Genomic DNA, 21,921 nt, shown 5'->3' on the forward strand with positions numbered 1-21,921 from the left:
CACTAATTGGAGATTTCAGGGAACAATGACTCAATTTAAAAATGCTTTATGGCTAAGAATTTCACAGACTGAAGGCGATCTGGGATATGTTACAAAACTGACTCCTTAAATGTCCAATACATAGTCACTTGCCTGCTCAAACTATGGGTAGCTGTGGTAGGTAAAGATGGATAAATGAATTACAGAATTGATATCATGTTGTTCAGTCATTTTAGTCATGTCCAAGTCATTTGGAATTTTCTTGGCAAGGTAACTGCTATTGCCCTCTCCAGTCATATCTTAAAGGTACTCTAAACCAAATCTTTAATTTTACTGATAGAGAATTGGTTTAGTGACTTGATGTAGAATGAGTCATAGTCAAGTATTTCTATGACCAGGACAAGCACAGCCCATAAGCACCATGAAAAGCACTCATTTGTGGAGGGGGAGGATAATATTCCTATTCAGTTTTGTCCTGAAAATACTTCTGTTTCAGGGTTGCCTGTAATTAAAACATTTTATTTTGCCAAGGTGTTTAACAACCATGTTATGTACTTTTGTGAGAAGAGAAATGACCTTTCTCTTACCTGCAAGGTTCTCTGCATTTGATTTCTCTTGGAGTATCAGACTATTGTCCAAAAATGGTTAATTATGGAACTCAGTTGCAAATTGTTTTCAAGACAGGTATATCCAGGTATATACATAAACAACACAGAATAATTATTAATAATATGCTACATATCTTTAGTATCTTTAGAAATAGCCACATTTACTTTTTTATAGTTCATGAAAATATTTTTAAAATTTCAGATGTATAATAATTTAGATTCTGGCCCCCATAATTTAACTGTACAGACTAACATGTTAACATAATAATACTTTTAGTCTTAAAGTGGATATTGTTCCTGGTCCATGCTTAAATTTCAAATTCTACTCACAAATACTCCCTCTTTGTTCTTTCCCAATTCTGTGAAAGATGTTTTGTTCCTTTCAACATAAGTAAATAGACTAAAAGTTGTATTTTGATTTTCAAGAACATAGCTAAAATATATATTTATATAGAAAATTGTGTTTTTGCCAAGATTTGCCAAGAAGACAAGTCATATAAACAGAGAGTGGGAGAGGAATATTGAAAGCCAAATTTAAAGGGGTATGCAAAAGCAAAAAATAAATGCAAGCTGGATAAAAAGGAATAAGATACTTAGACAAACAAGTCTGTGTGAGGCAAAGGGACTGTATTTGAAGCTTTCAAGGCCAACTAAAACTGCAAAATTTCACTCAAAATGAGACAAGTCATGGTTGGATGAGGAATGTTGATTGTTGGCAACTTTTTATTTCTTAGAGTGTAGGATGTAGAGATCATATTCCTCATTTCTAAAAAAAAAATCAGTAACGAGATGAAAATGGTTGTAACTGCATATGAAATATCAACTGTGTGCTTGCATCCTAATTATAAAAAGGGCATGAGCTTTGATATGACTGACAGTGGAGTATTTCTAGGACTTTGTCTGAGTATTTCTAAGACCTCCTCATGACTTATCAGATGTCAAGGCAATTTTCATGGAGGATTACATGGAGGATTACCAATAAAAGGGCTATTGTTCTTTTATTGGTTTCAAAAAGACTCATCAGGTGATACCAACCCTATGGAGAGAAACACAGTGCACCCTGAGTGGGGAATGAGATATCATTCAGAACAGAATGTAAGGGGAACTCAGCTAGAAATGAGTTCTGAAGACTTGCAATGGAGAACAGCAAGTTTGTAAATCTTAAGGTTAGCCTAAGTAGACCCTTTTTATACCAGCAAGGATCAGCTATAAGGCTTAGGGCAGAGTGAGATTTTATTGACTAGCCCAGAGGCATGTTGGTCTGGGGAATTTCATCCTATAAAAATGATGAAATGTTCCTGACATGGAAGCAGGAGGGCAGAGCTTGAGCAACTGGTAGCTATGGACATTTGTAATGGCAATATAAAGGCAAGCTTCCACCCCTAGGAGTTGGGGCAAAGAAGAGTAGGTGAGACAAAAAAATCGCTCAATCATAATAAGAAACTGTGGGAGAAAAGTCAAGAAGCTTCAAGTACAATCAGATAGCAGGAAATGGAAACACAAAGGATTAAACAGGAGAAATCTTCCAATAGTGAGGATTAAACCTAACCTCAATTTAGGATATGTGTTTATTCAAGGATATTAGCATGGAGACCCTCATCTCTCCCTTAGAAGAAATTAAGTTTATGGAAGATTTTCTTATATAAGGGATAGGATTCGAATCATTTTCGTCTTGTTTTTTTTCCTTAAAATTACCTTATTACCCTGACTTGGCAAAATGCATCGTTTAATTTACAGTTCTTATTTGATCTGTTACTAGAGTAGCTCATCAATTACTTGTTCTTAATTTTTGAAGAAGACTAAAATGAGACTTACGGCCAAGATGGTGGAGAGAAACCAGGCACTGTCCTAAGGGTCTTCTGGTTTTCCCTCATAACTAATATGAATCAAGCCTCTTAACAGAATTCAGATCCACAAAATCCAGACACGAACAAAGGAGGAGAATATATACCAACAATGTCTGTCTCAAGGGAACATGGGTGAGCTGGGGTCAGAGCAGAGAACCAGCACAGGGGTGATGGGGTGAGACCTGGGTCTATGAGAAGAGCCATGGAAACTGGCTTTATGAGTGGGAAGGAGAGCTCCAGTGAGATTGGAGGAATAGTTACAATGGGCTGAGAGCTCCAGCGCAGTGACTATACTTCAATCCAGTCAGCTCTGCTGGCTTGGAAGACCAGGGCCACAAGCCTGCATTTTCAGCAGAGTCCCTGTGTTTCCAGTTGAGGGCCCCACCCTTTCCTGTGGAAGAAAGTGACTCTTCCCAGAAGAAACACAGTAACAATCTCCCCCAATCCCCATGCTCAGGTGTAGGCAGCAGATCTCTCTCAGTACAATAAGGAGATAAACTATATTGCCCAAAGTCCAAGCCCACATTATGCTACACTAATCCAGACCCTGCTGTGCCCATGGCCCTCCTCCCCAGGCCCAGGAAGTGGGCCACAAATCAAGGTCACAGACACTCCAGAGAAAACCTCTAGCACCCCCTACTGACTGGCCCATTTGGAGTTACTAAACCCACAAAGCCTCTAGGAATTTCAAAACCAAAGATCTGTGAACCAGGACCTCCCAGGAAAATGAAGAAAAGCCAGCAAAAAGGGGGTTGGGGTAAATGGAAAGCTAACTCCAAGAAAAACACCCTAACTCAGAGAGAGCTAGAACTTCTAAGGAAATATGAATTGGTCTCCAGCCCAGAAAGACTTCTTAAAGGAGATCAGGAAGGAGTTTAAAAATCAATTGGAAAAATTTGGGAAAAGAAACTCTAGAAAAAAATAACACCTTGCAAGAAAAAGTTAACACCTTGCAAGAAGACAAAAAGTCCTTGGGGAAAAAAATTGGACAAGCTCAAAAGGAAAATCATTCTCTCAAAACTACAATTGGACCAATGGAAAACTACTTCAAAAATAGAAATGACCAATTGGAAAAGGAGTTGCAAAAAGTAAATAAAGCATATTCTTCTCTTAAAAAATAATGGAAACCATGGAAACAAATGACTTCAGGAGATAACAAGAATCTGTTAAACAAAACCAAAAAATTGAAAAAAATAGGAGAAAATGTAAATTACCTCATTGGCAAAACTACTGATCTAGAGAATAGATACAGGAGAGACAACTTAAGAATCATTGGGCTTCCTGAAAACATTGAGGATGGATTAAAAAAAAAGCCTGTATAAATAATTCAGGATCTATTGAAGGAAAATTGCCCTGATATCATGGAACCTGAAAGAGATCTCAAAATGAAAACAACAAGGAATATTGTGGCCAAATTCCAGACTTATCAAATAAAAGAGAAAATCCTGCAAGCAGACAGAAACAATTTGGATACCAAGGACACACAGTAAGGATTACACAGGACCTGACTCCATCAACATTAAGGGATCAAAGTGCCGGTATGCAATACACCGAAGAGCAAGGGAACTTGGAATGCAGTCAAGAATTTGCTAGCCTGCAAAATGGAGCATTCTCTTCCAGGGGAAAAGATAATCATTTAACAAAACAGAAGACTTCAAATGTTTCCTAACAAAAAGATCACAGATAAATAGGAAATTCAGATTTCAAATACGAGACTCAAACACATGAAAAGGGAAAAAAGAGGAATAGAAAACAAAATGCTAACAAGATGAAACTGGCTACACACACAACTAGGAGAAAGATTCTCATAGCTCTTGAGAATTGTAACTATTAGAGATAATATACTTAGCCAGAAGTCATGGACACTCATGTCTTCTCCAGGACTTGGATAGAATGATTTAAAACAATATCTCCTTAAAAAGGGTGGATAATAAGGGGGTAGATGTGTGGTACAATAGATAGAGCATTGGTCCTGGAGTCAGGAGATACTGAGTTCAAAGGGGGCACAGTAAAGAATGGTAGGATGGAGGAGGTTGAATAGGGTAAATCATATTACTTGAAGAAGTACAAAGGATCTAATGCAATAAAGAGGAGGAAGAATGGAGTGGAGAACTGCCTGAATCTTACTCTCATCAGATTTGGCTCAAAGGAGGATTAACATACACACCCACAGTTAAGAAAATCATCTTACCTTTCTAATATTAAAAATGGAAAGGGGGAGGGTGAAGGATGACCTAACAGAAGGCAGGAAGGAAGAAGGGGCAAAGGGAAAGGGAAAAGATAGGGGGTGGGATGGATATAAGGGGACGAACACATGGAAGGAGGGAATATTCAGAAGTAAAATACTGGGTAATATGGATAAAGTGAAAAAAAAAGAGAAATACAGAGGGAAACTGGCACGGATGATAATTAAGAGTTAGTGATTATAACTTTGAATGTGAATGGGATGAGCTGTCCTGTAAAACATAAGTGAACAGTAGAGTAGATTTAAAACCAGAATCCTACAATATGCTGCCTACAAGAAATTCTTTGTATCTGAGAATTATATGTAGAGTAAAAGTAAACGTTGGAGCAGAATATATCTTGCTTCAACTGAAGTGAAAAAGGCAGGGGTATCAATCCTTATCTCAGATAAAACAGCTGATAAAATGGATCTCATTAAAATAAATGAGGGAAACTATATCCTCTTAAAAGGTACCATGGACAATGAAGCAATTTCAACACTAAATATGTATTCAATATTAAATAGGTATATGTATGTAGCATCCAGATTCTTAGAGTAGAAGCTGAGTGAGTTACAGGAAGAAATAGACAGCAAAATTCTATTGGTGGGATATCTCAACCTCCCTCTCTCAGATTTAGATGTATATCTAACCACAAATTAAACAAGAAGGGAGTTAAAGAATGTTAGAAAACCTAGACATGATAGACCTTTGGAGAAAACTGAATGGGGATAGAAAGGAATGTACATTTTTTTTCTGTAGTACATGGTAATTAGACAAAAATTGACCATGTAATAGGGCATAAAAACTTATAATCAAATGGAGAAAGGCCGAAATAGTGAATCCTTCCATCTCAGATCATAATGCAATAAAAATTAGGTGCAATAATGCTCTATGGAGAGACAGACCTAAAACTAATTGGAAACTAAATAACCTCATCTTAAAGTATGAGTAGATCAAATAACAAATTATAAATAGAGTAAATGATTTCATCCTGGAAAATGACAATAGTGAGATAACATGCCAAAATGTATGGGATACAGCCAAGGCAGTTATTAGGGGATATATTACATCTTTAACTGCTTACATGAATAAAATAGAGAAAGAGGAAATTAATGAACTAAGCATGCAACTAAAAAATTAGAGAAAGAACAAATTAACCCCCCCATCAAATAACAAATTAGAAATTCTAAAAATTAAAGGATAAATTCATAAAATCAAAAGCAACACAACTATTGAACAAATAAATAAAACCAAGAGTTGATTTTATGAAAAAAACCTGATAAAATTAATAAACTTCTTGTTAATTTGATTAACCAAAAGAAAGAAGAAAATCAAATTACTAGTCTCATAAATGAAAAAGATGAACTCATCACCAATGAGGAGGAAATTAATGTAATTATTCACAATTATTTTGCCCAACTCTGTGTCAATAAATTTGATAATCTAAGAGAAATGGGTGAATATTTACAAAAATATAAATTGCCCATGTAAAATGAAGAGATAATAAAATATCTATATAACTCTACCTCAGAAAAAGAGATTAAGCAAACTATCATTAGACTCCCTAAGAAAAAGTCTCCAGGGCCAGATGGATTCACAAGTGAATTTTATCAAATATTTAAGGAAAAATTGGTTCTAATTCTATATAAACTCTTTGGAAAAATAGGTGAAGATGAATCTCTGCCTAACTCCTTCTATCACACTATTATGGTGCTGATACCGAAGCCTGGAAGAATCAAAACAGAGAAAGAAAATCATAGAACAATTTCCCTAATGAATATGGAGGCAAAAATCTTAAATAAAATCTTAGCAAAGCAATGACAGTAAGTTATCACTAAGATAATACACTATGACCAAGCAGGATTTATCCCAAGAATTCAGGGATGAAAACTATGAGTATAATTGACTTTTATCAATAACAAACCTGACAGAAATCATATAATTATCTCAGTAGATGCTGAAAAAGCCTTTGAAAAAATATAACATCCATTCCTACTAAAAATATTAGACAGTGTAGGAATAAATGGACTGTTCCATAGAATGATAAACAGCATCTATCTGAAAACATCAATAAGCTTTATATTCAATGGGGACAAGTTAGAGGCATTCTGAATAAGATCATGGAGAAACAAGGATGACCATTATTACTACTAGTATTCCATAATATATTAGAAATGTTTGCTTCAGCAATAATAGAAGAAAAAGAAATTGAAGGATTAGAATTGACAAGAAAGAAACAAAACTTTCACTCTTTCTGATGACATGATGGTATACCTAGAGAATCCTAAAAAGTCATCTAAAAAAACTACTAGAAACAATTAGCAACTTTAGCAGTTGCAGGATATAAAATAATCCCAAATAAGTCCTTGACATTTCTATATATTACTAGCAAGATACAGTAGCAAGAGTTAGAAAGAAAAATCTCATTTAAAGTAACTACAAAAACTATAAAATACTTGGGAATCTATCTGCCTAGGCAGACTCAGAAACTCTATGAAAAACAACTATAAAACAATTCTTACACAAATAAAATCATATTAAAATAGCTGGGCAATATCAGCTGCTCATGGATAGTCTGAGTTAATATAATAAAAATGACATTTCTACATAGATTAAATTACTTATTTAGTGCCTTAACAAACTTCCAAAAAATTACTTTAAAGAGCTAGAATAATGGTAAATAAATTCTTTTTTAGAAAGATTTTATTTATTTTGAGTTTTACAATTTCCCCCCATTCTTGCTTCCCTCCCCAGCTCCAACAGAAAGCATTCTGTTAGTCTTTACTTGGTTTCCATGGTATACATGGATCTCAATTGAATGTGATGAGAGAGAAATCATATCTTTAAGGAAGAAAAATAAAGTATAAGCAATAGCAAAATTATATAATGACAGGTTTTTTTTTTCTAAATTGAGGGTAATAATCTTTGATCTTTGTTCAAACTCCACAAATCTTTCTCTGGATACACATGGTATTCTCCATTGCATATAGCTCAAAATTGTGCCTAGTTGTTGCACTGATGGGATGAGCAAGTCCATCATGTTGATCATCACCCCCATGTTGCTATTGGGGTGTACAATGCTTTTTTTGGTTCTGCTCATTGCATCAGTTCATGCAGATCCTTCCAGACTTCCATGAATTTCCATCGCTCCAGGTTTCTAATAGAACAATAGTGTTCCACGACATACATATACCACACTTTGCTAAGCCATTCCCAAATTGAAGGACATTCATTTAATTTCCAATATTTTGCTGCTACAAACAGGGCTACTATTAATATTTTTGTATAAGTAATGTTTTTAACATTTTTCAAAATGTCTTCAGGGTATAGATCCAGTAGTAGTATTTATTGCTGGATCACAGGGTATGCACATTTTTATTGCCCTTTGGTCATAATTCCAAATTGTTCTCCAGAAAGGTTGAATGAGTTCACAGCTCTACCAGCAATGTATTAGTGTCCCAGATTTCCAACATCCCTTCCAACATTGATCATTGTCCTTTCATATCATATTGGCCAGTCTGAGGGAGGTGGTATCTCAAAGAAGCTTTAATTTGCATTTCTGTAACAAGTAATGATTCAGAGCCATTTTTCATATGACTATTGATTGTTTTGATTTCCTCAGATGTAAATTGACTTTGCATATCCTTTGACCATTTGTTTATTGGGGAATGACTTGTTTTTTTTGAAAATTTGACTCAGTTCTCTATATATTTTAGAAATGTGTCCTTTGATAGAAATACTAGTTGTAAAAATTGTTTCCCAATTTACTACATTTCTTTTGATCTTGGTTACAGTGGTTTTGACTGTACAAAAGCTTTTTAATGTAATCAATATTATCTAGTTTGTATTTAATGATGTTCTCCATCTATTCCTTGGTCATAAACTGCTTCCCTTTCCATAGACCTGACAGGTACACTACTCCTTGATCTTCTAGTTTATTTATAATATTGTTTTTTAAGTCTAGATCCTGTATCCATTTTGATCTTATATTTGTATAGTGTATGAGGTGTTTTTCTAATCTAAATTTATTCCATACTAAGTTCCAATTTTCCCAACAGATTTTATAGAAGAGTTTTTTCCACAATAGCTGGACCCTTTGGGTTTATCAAACAGCAGATTTCTATAATCATTTCTTGCTATTGTACCTAGTCTATTCCATTGATCCACCACTCTATTTCTTAGCCAATACCAGACAGTTTGATGACTGATGCTTTATAATATAATTTTAGATCTGGTAAGGCTAAGCCAAATTCTTTTACACTTTTTTTTCATTGAATCCCTGGAAATTCTTTACTTTTTATTTCTCCATATGAATTTACTTACAACTTTTTCTAACTCATTAAAATATTTTTTTGGAATTTTGATTAGTAGGGCATTAAACAAGTAGTTTAGTTTTGGTAGAATTGTCATTTTTATTATGGTATCTTGAACTATCCATGAGTAGTTGATGTTTGCCCAGTTATTTAAATCTGATTTTCTTTGTGTGAGAAGTGTTTTGTAATTGTTTTCAAAGAGTTTTTCAGTTTGCTTTGGCAGGTTAACTACCAAGTATTTTGTATTTTCTGAGGTTACTTTGATGGGATTTCTCTTTCTAGCTCTTTCTTCTGCATCTTGCTAGTCATATATAGAAATGCTGAGAATTTATGAGGGTTTGTTTTATATCCTGCAACTTTACTAACGTTTCTAACTATTTCTAGTTGTATTTTAGATGACTTTTTTGGATTCTCTAGGTATACCATCAAGTCATCTGCAAAGAGTGAGAGTTTTGTCTCTTCCTTCCCAATTGTAATTTCTTCAATTTCTTTTTCTTCTCTTATTGCTGAAGTTAATGTTTCTAATACAATATTGAACAGTAGTGGTGATAATGGGCATCCTTGTTTCACCCCTGATCTTATTGGGAATGTCACTAGCTTATCCCCATTGCATGTAATACTTGTTGATGGTTTGAGATAGATACTGATTATTATTCTGAGGAATAATCCACATATTTCTATCCTCTCTAGTGTTTTTATTAGGAATGAGTGCCTTATTTTGTCAAAAGCTTTTTTCAGCATCTAATGATATGATCATATGAATTCTGATAGGCTTGTTATTGATATAATTAATTGTGCTAACAGTTTTCCTTAATATTGAACCAACCCTGCATTCCTGGAATAAATCCTACTTGATCATAATGTAGTATTCTAGTGATAACTTGTTGTAATCATTTTGCTAAGATTGTATTTAAGATTTTTTGCATCTATATTCATCAGGGAGATAAATCTATAATTTTCTTTCTCTGTTTTAACTCTTCTTGGCTTAAGTATCAACACCATATTGGCATCATAGAAAGAGTTAGGCAGAGATTCATCTTCACCTATTTTTCCAAAGAGTTTATATAGAATTAGAACACATTATTCCTTAAATGTTTGATAAAATTCACTTGTGAATCCATCTGAACCTAGAGATTATTTCTTAAGGAGTTCAGTAATCACTTGTTGAATTTCTTTTTCTGAGATAGAGTTATTTGGGTTTTTAACTTCCTCTTCATTTAATCTGGGCAACTTATATTTCTGTAAATATTCATCCATTTTACTTAGATTGTCAAATTTATTGGAATAGATTTGGGCAAAATAATTTTGAATTATTACTTTAATTTCCTCCTCATTGGCGGTGAGTTCACCTTTTTCATTTATGATACTAGCAATTTGGTTTTCTTTTTTCTTTTTTTTAAAACAAATTGACCAGAGGCTTATCAGTTTTATTGATTTTTTTCATAATACTAAATTCATAAAATTAGTTCTTAGTTTTATTTATTAGTTCAATAGGTTTCTTGCTTTTGATTTTTTAAGATTTCTTTTTTAACTTTTAGAATTTCTAATTTTGTATTTAATTGGGGGTTTTAATTTTTTCTTTCTTTGATTTTAGTTGCATATATTTAGTTCATTGATTTCTTCTTTCTCTAATTTATTCATGTAAGCATATAAAGATATAATATATCCCCTGACCACTGCCTTGTGTGTATCCCATCAGTGGTTTTATTGATGATGCATTTTACGTTATCTTCTATATCTTCTATATTTTTGATCTTTTGGTTTTAACAGAATCATTGTCTCATGAAGTCATTAGCTTCCACCAATTCCATTCTTTTTTTTTTAGAGAAGAAGAATTTTCTTCATTTATCTTTTGCAACTCTTTTTTCCAGCTGGTCAAATCTATTTTTGAAGGAGTTTTCCATTTGTCGAAGCATAGTTTTGAGAGAATCATTTTCTTTTTGCATTTGCCAAATTGCAGATCTGAGAGTTATCCTCATTTTGTATTTGTCCAGTTGTATTTTCTAAGCATTTATTGTCTTGTTGCAAAGTGTCAATTTTCTCTTGAGTTTCTTTTCCCAATTTTCCCAATTGGTTTTTAAACTTCTTCCTGATTTCTTCAAGGAAGTCTTTCCAGGCTTAAGACCAATTCATATTTTCCTCAGAAGTGCTAGATATCACTGGGTTAGCATCTATTTCTAATAAGTATTTCTCCATGTGGCCCCCTTTTTGCTGACCCTTCATCTTTCTAGGATCTTGTGTTTGAGGGGTGGGGGCTGGCTCTCAGAGGTACAGTTTTGAAGATCTTAGAGGCTTTGTTCAGTTGGCTTAGTAATTTCAATGGATGGCCAGTAAGGGGTGCTGGTTGCTTTCTCTAGAGTGTTTGGGGACCTCAGCAGCAGGGTCTAAATTGACCTTCAATATTGTACTGAGCCCTGGTGAAGGGATTTAATCTCTTTCCCTTGAGTGAACTCTGTTGTCCACACTTTAGCCTGAGGGGTGGGGGGTTGTTTATTGGTTTTTCTGGCCCAAGAGATCTGCTGAAAGTATGGAGCTAAGGTCCCTGGTTCAGCTGGTTGTTCTCCAGGCATGCTGTGCCTTGGAGCTAACCCACCAGTAGCTCCTCTCCCCCTAGCCAAATACTCCACAGTTAAAGTTGGATCTTGCACCTGACACACATCAAAGTCTTTATGACTGAGGCTGGCCCTCTGGCTTCACCCAGCTTCTTTCCCTGCCCTGACCCTTTTCTTTTGTCTCAGGGTTCGCCCATGGTGCCTAGAGATAGACCTTCTTGGTAGGTGTTCAACTCCTAGCTTCCCTTTTGGGGTTTTGTCCATTGAATTTCTGTCAAGATGTTTCTTTCATGTTGTTCTTGAGGGGGAAAAGGAGCACTTAACATAATGCCTGTTTTCTCTCTTCCATCTTGGCTGGAATTGTGTAACTAAATTCATATGGAGAAATAAAATGTCAAGAATACCCAGGGATGTAAAGAAAAAAAATGCAAAAGAACATGGCTTAGTTTTACCAAATATTAAATTATATAATAAAGCATCAGTCAGAACTGTCTGGTATTGACTAAAAAATAGAGTGGTGGATTAGTGGAATAGATTAGGTACAAAACAGTCAGCAGGGAACAATTATAGCAATCTGCTGTTTGATAAATTCAGAGTCCTGCTTTTAGGATAAGAACTCTCTCTTTGACAAAAAATGTTGGGAAAATTGGAAGTTAGAATACCAGATACTTGGATTAGACCAACATTTTACACCTTATACCAAGATAAGATCAAAATGGGTACAAGATTTCAACATAAAAGACAATATTCTAAGCAAAGTAGGAGATTAATGAATAGTAACCTATTAGATCTCTTGAAGGGGAAGCAGTTTATGACTAACAAGGAGATGGAAAACATTAAAAAACCAATTAGATAATTTTCATTACATTAAGGTAAAAAGCTTTTGCATAAAAGAAAACCATTGTAAGAAAGATTACAAGAAATGTAGTAAATTGGGAAACAATTTTTACAACTAGTATTTCTGACAAAGGACTCATTTCTATAATATATAGAGAACTGAGTCAAATTTATAAAAAAAAAGCCATTTCCCAATTGATAAATGGTCAAAGGATATGCAAAGGCAATTTACAGATGAGGAAATCAAACCCATCTATAATCATACGAAAAATTGCTCTAAATCATTACTGAATAGAGAAATGCAAATTAAAGCATTTCTGAGGTACCATTTCACACCTCTCAGACTGACCAATGTGACCAAAAAAGGATAATGATCAATGTTGGAAGAGATGTGGGAAATCTGGCACCCACTAATGCATTGTTGGTTGAATTGTGAAATCATCTAGCCTTTCTGGAGAGCAACTTGTAATTATGACCAAAGGGCAACAAAAATGTTCATACCCTTTGATCCAGTAATACTACTACTGGGTATTCACCCTGAAGAGATCATGAAAAGAGGTAAAAACATCACTTGTAAAAAAATATTCCTTTTGGCCCTGTTTTTGGTAGCAAAGAACTGGAAATCAAGTGAATGTCCTTCAAATGGGGAATAGTTGAACAAATTGTGGTAAATGTATTTTATGGAGTTCTATTAGAAAACAAGAGGGATGGGATTTCAGAGAAGCCTGGAAAGACTTACATGAACTGATGTGGAGCAAGATGAGCTGAACAAGAGGAACATTGTACATCCTAAAAGCAACATCAGGATGATGATCAAACTTAATGGACTTGCTCATTCCATCAATGCAATAATCTCTCACAATTTTAGAATACTTGCTATGGAGAATACTATCTGTACCCAGAAAAAGAATTGTGGAGTTCAAACAAAGACTAAAGTTTTTTGGTCTTTATCTTCATTTTGGTTTTATCTTCATTTTTAAAAAAAAGTCTTATGTACTGCTTAATTTTGCTATTTCTAACATTTTATTTTCTCCTCAAAGATATGATTTCTCTCTCAACATATTCAATCTTGATCAATGTATAGCATGGAAACAATGTACATATTATTAGATTCCCTTTGGTGGTGGTTGGGGGTAGGGGAGGGAAGGAGTGTGGAGTAAAAATTGTAAAATTCAAAACCTTACCTAAAATGAAAGATAGAAACTACTATTCTATGTAATTGTAAAAGAAATAAAATAGATTTTTTAAAAAATACCAAAATGGTATCACTATGTTATTCCAATCTCATAATGCATTATGTATTAGGAACTCGGAATGGTCTGCCACAGGTTGGCCACAAATAGTCCATGTGAACATTTGGGGTGCTTACTCTAAATATATCACTTTTCTTTTGAACTACTTCAATTCTGCCTTTCTCATAAAGTGCAGCACCTTCATTTGATGAGGACACGTCATATTGCACTGTCCTGTGCCAGTGTCTGCCATGCTGCACAATCAATTCCAAAGTTCTTAAGAGACCTTTAGGGTGTCCCTATATCATTCTTCTCATCCCTCTGTGAGCACTTGCCCTGTGTGAGTTCTCCAGAGAATAATATTTTGGCAGGTGTACGAATAGCATTTGAACAAGAAGACCAACCCATTGTAGTTGTGCTATGTTGCAGTGTTGGAATGCTAGGCAGCTTATTTTGAGGACGGACCTTAGTGTCTGGTATCTTCTGTCAGGTAATCTTCAGAATTTTCCTAAAAGAATTATATGGAAATGATTCAGTTTCCTGTCATGGAGTTGGTAGACTATTCAGGTTTCAGAGGCATATAGCAATGAAGTCAGCACAATTTTTTTAAGAAAGATTTTATTTATTTTGAGTTTTACAATTTTTCCCCCATTCTTGCTTCCCTCACCCACCCCTCACAGAAGGCATTATCTTTACATTGGTTCCATTATACATTGATCTCAAATGAATGTGATGAGAAAGAAAGTCAGCTCTGTAGACCTTTGGTTTAGCAGTCAGTCTCTTGTCTTCCACACTTTCTTTCAGAGCCTCTCAAATGCTGAGTGAGCTTCTGGAAATGTGTGTGTCAACTTCATTATTATCATTGTGTATTTCCATGGAGAGGACACTGCCAAGGTAAGTGAACTAAAGTTAGGTAGAGGTTGGTGTTGGCATAGGAAGGAGGACAGAAAAAGGAAAGTATCTGTCTAAACAATTCAGACTCTTTACACACAGATGGTGGTACACATTAAATAGCTATAGATTTCTAAACTTGAGGACTGACTGAACTTCAAGGCATATGTACATATAAGTCTCAAGGGCACTTGTCTTGCTGCATTTTCAGGACTTTCAGGATTTCATATCCCCGACCAAGATAACATCCCCTCATGTACCCAACCAAGATAATAAGACATAAGAGATATGGATGCTTTAGGGTTGTAGAGCATACCTGGAACCTCACCCTAACTATCAGTCCTTCTCCATCTCTCTAGAAATAAAGTATTTTTAATTGGTTCTTTGTAAAAACCCAAAATCTGGTACTAGGTCAAATCATAGTTCTACTGAAGTTACTGGTTAATGACATACAATAAAGAGGAAGGGGAAAGTGCATTAGTATTTTAAAAATAGAACCATGTATTTCCATACAGATATGTGAATAGGGCAATGACATGTAGAAAAGGATGCATGGAAATGAGATATTATAGACCCTTCAGCAGTTAATATATTCAAAAGAGAAGATTAGACAAGGGGTAATGATTATATGATTGGCAGAGTTCTCCACACTCAGGAGGAGTTTGATATAGCCTTTGGAGGGGAAAAAATGATCCTATTTCAGGTCTACAAGACCAAGAGACCTTTTGGAGGAATGAAACAAAGAATTTTTTTTAATATGGCTAATGATGTCCACAGAAAGGCCCATATTAGATAAAATCTCCTTTGATCTGTTATAATGATATACTGCATATTTTTTTTGGCAAGGCAATGGGGTTAAGTGATTTGCCCAATGTTACACAGTAAGTATCAAGATTCTGAGGCTGAACTTGAACTCAGTTCCTCTCAACTCCAGAGCCAGTACACCAAGCTGCCCAAGAATAATATAATCTTAACATAATTGGTGATCTCCTTCACTTTCACTATTCTTCAGTGTTCAGGAATCCCTGATCAACTCGATGGACCGTCCTTGGTGTTTGTCAACCAGAAAAACAGATCAGTGCATGCCCTGATAAGGGTTGTGAACATGGGACTGAATTTGTGACTCTAATAAACTTTATTCTCCAATAACTTTAGACCAATTTTTCCCCCATATCAGACTCAGATCTTGTTGATTTGGGAGCCAATCCAGAAAATGGGGTGAAAAAAACCTTTACTGCTTTATCATCTCAAATGTTTGCAGTAGCAACTCTTCCATAAACATAAGTAAAGGAGAGGAAACTCTTGTTTTGAGGTAGAATGATGTTTACTATCACTGTTGAGCTATAGGCCTGTCCTCTTTCAGGTAGACATACCACAAATTAAAGGATATATAGGGATTTTTATCAAAAAAGCTATACACACATACATATATATTCTTTTAGACTTAAAAAGTTCAAACATGATTTCCTTTCAGATGGTTATAGTAGATTCTAGCCAAAAGGAGACCGAGGATCCCACAATTCATTGTCAGATGAATGGTAAAAAAAATGGTTACCCACAGTAGTGGTGACAAGGAAATGACCAACAACCTCGTATCCTGAGCAGAGAAGGATCTGAAGAATATTGTTTGCCATGCAAAGAAAAGTAGCATTAGTGCAGCAGCCATGCCATGTGTCTGAAGAGGTACACTTCACACTTCTCACTATTAATGGTCTTTTGGGACTTGCTTTCCTGGTAGTCAGAGAGCAGCAGAGCTATCCTTTGGTTATACTTTTGAAATGAAAGTCAAAACACTTGGCAGATATTACTTGGTTCACTTGGCCATGGAGAAACCACACAATGAAAAATGCTATGGGGAACGGCAGAAGGAATCCTGACCTGGAAGTGCATCAAGAAGATTAAGAAGGGATAAAACTTGAAACTAAAGACTCTAACTAAACTCTAGAGAGACAGAACCCACAAAGGGACCCATTGAGGTAGTTCTCCTACTCAAAGTAACCTGGAAAAGCGCAGAAAGGCTCTGCTCCTGGGGATGGCCCACCAGAGTAAAAGAACTTCAGCCTCCCAGAGGCAGCCCCAGGGTGCTGGGAGCTGGGCTCACAACAGCAGGGGAGTCTCCTGAGCTGCACCCTGGGGAGCACCGGGCACAAAGTGGGGGAACAGCAGGGGACCTCTGCCAGAGCAAGTACTTGGAACCCAGCCCTCAGGGCACACAACTAGCAGCTTGGTCTTTCCCCAGCCCTGATCCAGGAAACAGAAGCAGGCAGAGCAGGTAAGCAGGATCTTCCAGGGCATGAGCCCATTGAGCTGAGGGAGGCGAGTGAAGAGAGAGACTGCCAAGCTCTGTCCTCTGGCTCTGGAACAGGACTCTGGGGCTCTGACCGTGTTCAGATCCTGATGGCAGCCTAGGCCCCACAATAGAACAGCAGGGTGCCCCCACCTCAGCCCCATGGCAGAGGGGGACACTTATGGTCATTCACAGACCAGGAGGGAGGACAGAGCCTCACACACTGAGACCCTTGTGGGAGTGTCCCAAAAGCTCAGGAAGCACCCCAAAACCAGGCTCAGGCTGGGAAAATGAGCAAGCAGAGAAATAAGAGGAAGACCATTGAGAAATATTTTTCTCATGAGCCCAAGAAGGATCAAAATTCTCAGTCTGAAGATGAGGAGGTACAAGCTCCTGCATCTAAAGGCTCCAAGAAAAACAGAAATTGGGCTCAGGCTATGATAGAGCTCAAAAAAGACTTTGAAAATCAAATGAAGGAGTTTGAAGAAAAACTGGGAAAAGAAAGGAGAGAGATGCAGGTAAAACATGAAAATGATGTCAGCAGCTTAGCCAAGGAAATCCAAAACATTGCTGAAGAAAATAGCATGCTAAAAAACAGCTTAGGTCAAATGGATAAAACAGTTCAAAAAGTTACTGAGGAGAAGAATGCCTTAAAAAGAAAAATTGGCCAGATGGAAAAAGAGATAAGAAAACTGAGGAGAACAAATCCTTCAGGCAAAAAATAGAATTCAGGGAGATTGATGAATTTACCAGAAATGAGGAATCAATACTTCAAAACCAAAAAATTGAAAAATTAGAAGAAAATGTGAAATATCTCATTGAAAAAACAACTGATATGGAAAACAGACTTAGGAAAGATAATTTAAAAATTATTGGAATACCTGAAAGTCATGATCAGGAAAAGAGCCTTGACATCATTTTCAAAGAATTACTACAGGAAAATTGTCCTGATATTCTAGAAGCAGAGAGCAAAATAGAAATGGAGAGAATCTACCAATCCCCCAGAGAAAGAGATCCCCAAAAAACAACCCCTAGGAATATTATAGCCAAGTTCCAGAACTCCCAAGTCAAAGAGAAAATATTACAAGCAGCCAGAAGGACACAGTTCAAATATCATGGAGCTGCATTCAGAATCACACAGGACTTAACAGCAACTACATTGGAAGCTCATAGGGCTTGGAATATAATATACCGGAAGGCAAAAGAGCTTAGAATGCAGCCAAGAATGAACTACCCAGCAAGGCTGAATGTCCTCTTCCAGGGAAAAAGATGCACTTTCAATGAACCAGGAGAATTTCAAATGTTCCTTTTGGAATGTCCAGAGCTGAACCGAAGGTTTGATCTTCAGATACAGGACTCAAGTGAAGCACAGAGATTGGAGGAGAGGGGGGAAATATGAGGGACTTAATGATGATGAACTGCATGTATTCCTGCATAGAAAAATGACACTGATAATACTCATATGAACCTCCTCAGTTAATAGAACAGGTAGAGGGAGCTTTTATAGTGGAAGCACAGGAGAAAGCTGAATTCCAAGATAAAATATGGTGTAAAAATGGAGTCAATAGAAAAAAAGGGAAATGTAATGGGAGAAAGAAAGAGGGGGGGGATAGGCCAAGATATTTCATATAATAAGATTTTTTTTATTATTACAATAAGCTATTGCTATGATAATGGAAGGGGGGAGGCAAAGGGGAAGGAGGGAACCTTTGCTCTCATCAGAGGTGGCTAGGAGAGGAAACAGCATATATACTCAATGGGGTGTAGGCATCTGGAGTAAGAAGTGGGGGAGCAGGGGGAAGGGGGGGATGTGAATAAAGGAGTAGAGGATGGACCATGGGGGGAGAGTGGTCAGATATAACACATTTTCTTTTTTACTTCTTGCAAGTGTCTGGGATTGGAAGGCCTGTCCAGGACCATAGGGCCAGGTGGATTCTAGGCCTAAGGGGTGGTATGGGGGCTCAGGGCTTCTTGGCCCCAGGTCCAGGGATCTGTCTGCCGCGCCACTCAGCGACCCTACAGCAGAGTCAGAGTGAAAGGAGAGAGAAAATATAGTACATGGTAGTGGAGGAATAAGAAAGGAGGGAGTTGTGATCAGCAATGGCAATGTTGGAAAAATATGGAAGTAACTTTTGCGATGGACTTACCATAAAGAATGTGATCCACCCATGACAGAGTTGTTGGTGTTGGAACTAAGACTGAAGCACATTTTTTATTATTATTATTTGGGGGAGGGTGCAGGGCAAATGGGGCTGGGTAGTCTGTCTGGGGCCACATAGCAGGGTGATCTTTGGGTGTCTGAGGCCGGATTTGGGCGGGTGCTCCTGACACAAGGGCAAATGCTCTGTCTGCCACCCAGCCACCCCTATTATTATTACTATTTTATTTTATTTGGGGGCTGTTTTTTCTTCTTTTAGGTTTTTGCAGGGCAGTGGGGATTGGGTGGCTTGCATGTCACACGGCTGGGTGATTGTTGGGTCTACGGGGCTTGATGTGGGCTTGGATGCTCATGGCTCCAGGGCTGGTGCTTCGTCCATTGAGCCACCTGGCCATACCTACAATTATTACTATTATTCTTTTTTAATTTTAATTTTTTTTCTCTCCCCTTTACTTTATTGCCCAAGCAAGTCTATATTCATGGGGGGGAAGGGGTATTTTGTTTACTCTTAAACAAGAATATTATATTAATGTAAAAAACATTTGTACAAAATGAGAATTAAAAAATAAAATTAAAAAAATGTATTAAAAAAAAGATTAAGAAGGATCAAGAGGCAGCAAAAGATATGGGGGAAGGAAGTCCTAGGATTTAATGAGGCTGTGGGTATGCTGTAGGACTATGCTCTAGTAGGTGGAACAGAAGAGTGGAGGTGGGGGCAGATGGTGGGAAGGATTAGCTCTCTGGAAATGAGATGGAAGAAGACCAGAATGCCAGAAGGCCGTGGGGGTGGAATGGAAGGAGCAGTAATGGCCAAGGAGGAGAGACCAGGAAGAACCCAAAGAATCTGTTTTTATCCTTTGCTCTTTTCTTGTACATTATAATTCTGGCAATCTGAAGATTTCTGACTGAGGTATTTCCAATTACTGTGTCCAACTATTAACAGTAAATCTCTACCCCAACCACATTGTGGTGGTGGTGATGGTGGTGATAGTGGTGGCAGTGGTGGAATGAGAGTAAGTGATAGAAGATATGGAACCAATCCAAATGGAGATTATTTATATTGATAGTAATACAGATGGAGAGATGGAAGGGTCCTCATAGAGATTAAATAGAGACAAGGAGAATAAGGTTGAAAGGAGTTAAATGTCTTGCCCAAGGTGAAACAGCTGGTAAATGTCAGAGGCAGAATTTGAATCCATGTCTTCCTTACTCAGAACTCTATCCCCTCCATTGTTGCAACCACTGAGTCATTAGGAAGTGAGAACTCTCATTTAAAAACCTGACTGCCACTTCTCCAGATGAGCCACTAAGAAAGGTATATCAACTCCCTAGTTCTCATGGTTTTATCCTTTGTAAAGTCAGCGAGTTGGAATAGATGGTTTCTAAGGTCCCTTTGAGTTGCAAATCTATTATGTTGTGATCTTGAAACTTAGAAATGCAGTTTGCTTTTGACTTTTATTCACCTTTTCTTACTGATGAATTATTAGAACCTCAGAGTTCAGCCAATCATTTGTAGTACAATATATACTGTAAAACTTATTATATAATACACATAGTATATATGAAATAATATTAATATAATTCATATATCTTCCTCTCTCTCTATATATATATATATCACACACACACACACACACACACACAAACATATATATATATATATATATATATATATATATATATACACATATATGTGTATGTAGTTTCTATATGCTGAGATTCGGGTCTCAAGTCATCTCTCAAAAGAATTCAGACTCAGGCTTTGTCCAGTTCAAGTGCAGAGTCACACTCCCCAAGAGTGGACTGATGTCTCAAAGGGAGACAGCAACTTAACTGAGAAGATGAAGTTTTAAAGGGATGTGTAGAGAGATGAGGTAATTAGTGATATATAGATGAGGGGTGTAGCTCAAAAATCACAGATGAGGTAGCTCAAAATCCTTTCAGGTTAGGGCAGGCACTGATAGGTGGTTTGTCTTGTGATTTGGGGGGCAGAGATTTACCAGTCCTTGCATGGAGCAAGATATGGGTTCCTGAAGCAAGAAAGTTCATATTCTAATTCTTATGAATATTAATTCTGTGATTTTAGGCACATCATTTAATCTCTTGTTGGATTCAGTTTCTCATCTATAAAGCAATGGTTTTGGCTTAGATGGCTTTTGTGAATCTTCTAGCTTTCTGATGTTATGATCCCATGCAAGAACTTGAAGGAAGGTAAGGATTCCACAGGGCAGGAGTGGAGGGATGCATTGCAAGCATGTTTGTATAGCCTGTACAATAGCCTGTATATATCCCATGAATATGGGAGATGAAATATACTATGAGGGGAATATCAATTTTAGGCCAATTGACTGAACCATATACTATGTAGAGGTGAGGAATATCTAACAAACCTTGAAAGGTAGTCTAGGACTAAATTGTACTGTGCTTTAAATGTCAAACAAAGGAATTTATATTTCATTCCAGAGAGAAGAGGAAGCTGCCAGAGCATTTTGAACAGGGGAGAAATATAACAAAATTCTCTCTTCTAAAAATATTATACTTTGTTAGCAGACGAAAGTTCTTGTGTAGCATAAAAGGAAATATTTTCTGATAGAAAAACATTAAGAGAGCTATTGTCTTAAGACAATTTATTTCTATATTCTGATCAGAAAGAATTCTAATTCAGTAAGGAAACAATGCAAGCCTTGATATACTTCATGATTCTTCTCTATTTTATCCTTTAAATTATACATAGTGGATCTACCCAGTGATTTAAAAGTTTTATTTTTTTGAAAAATATTATGTACATATCAATGCAACACCCTAGCTATGCATCGCCCATGCCTCACTCTCACCATATCATCAGCCTATCATCCCTTTCTATTTATACTTGTTCTCATGTTGTCTTTTACACTACTTCTCATGAATGTGAAAATATGCTGCCATTTCCTCTACTTACCTTGTGTTTTTCCAATACCTTCCAGATCACTTGAAGTTTTGATTGTTGTGAGAT

Source organism: Macrotis lagotis, chromosome 7, assembly GCF_037893015.1.
Source record: "Macrotis lagotis isolate mMagLag1 chromosome 7, bilby.v1.9.chrom.fasta, whole genome shotgun sequence".
Lineage (NCBI taxonomy): Eukaryota > Metazoa > Chordata > Mammalia > Peramelemorphia > Peramelidae > Macrotis > Macrotis lagotis.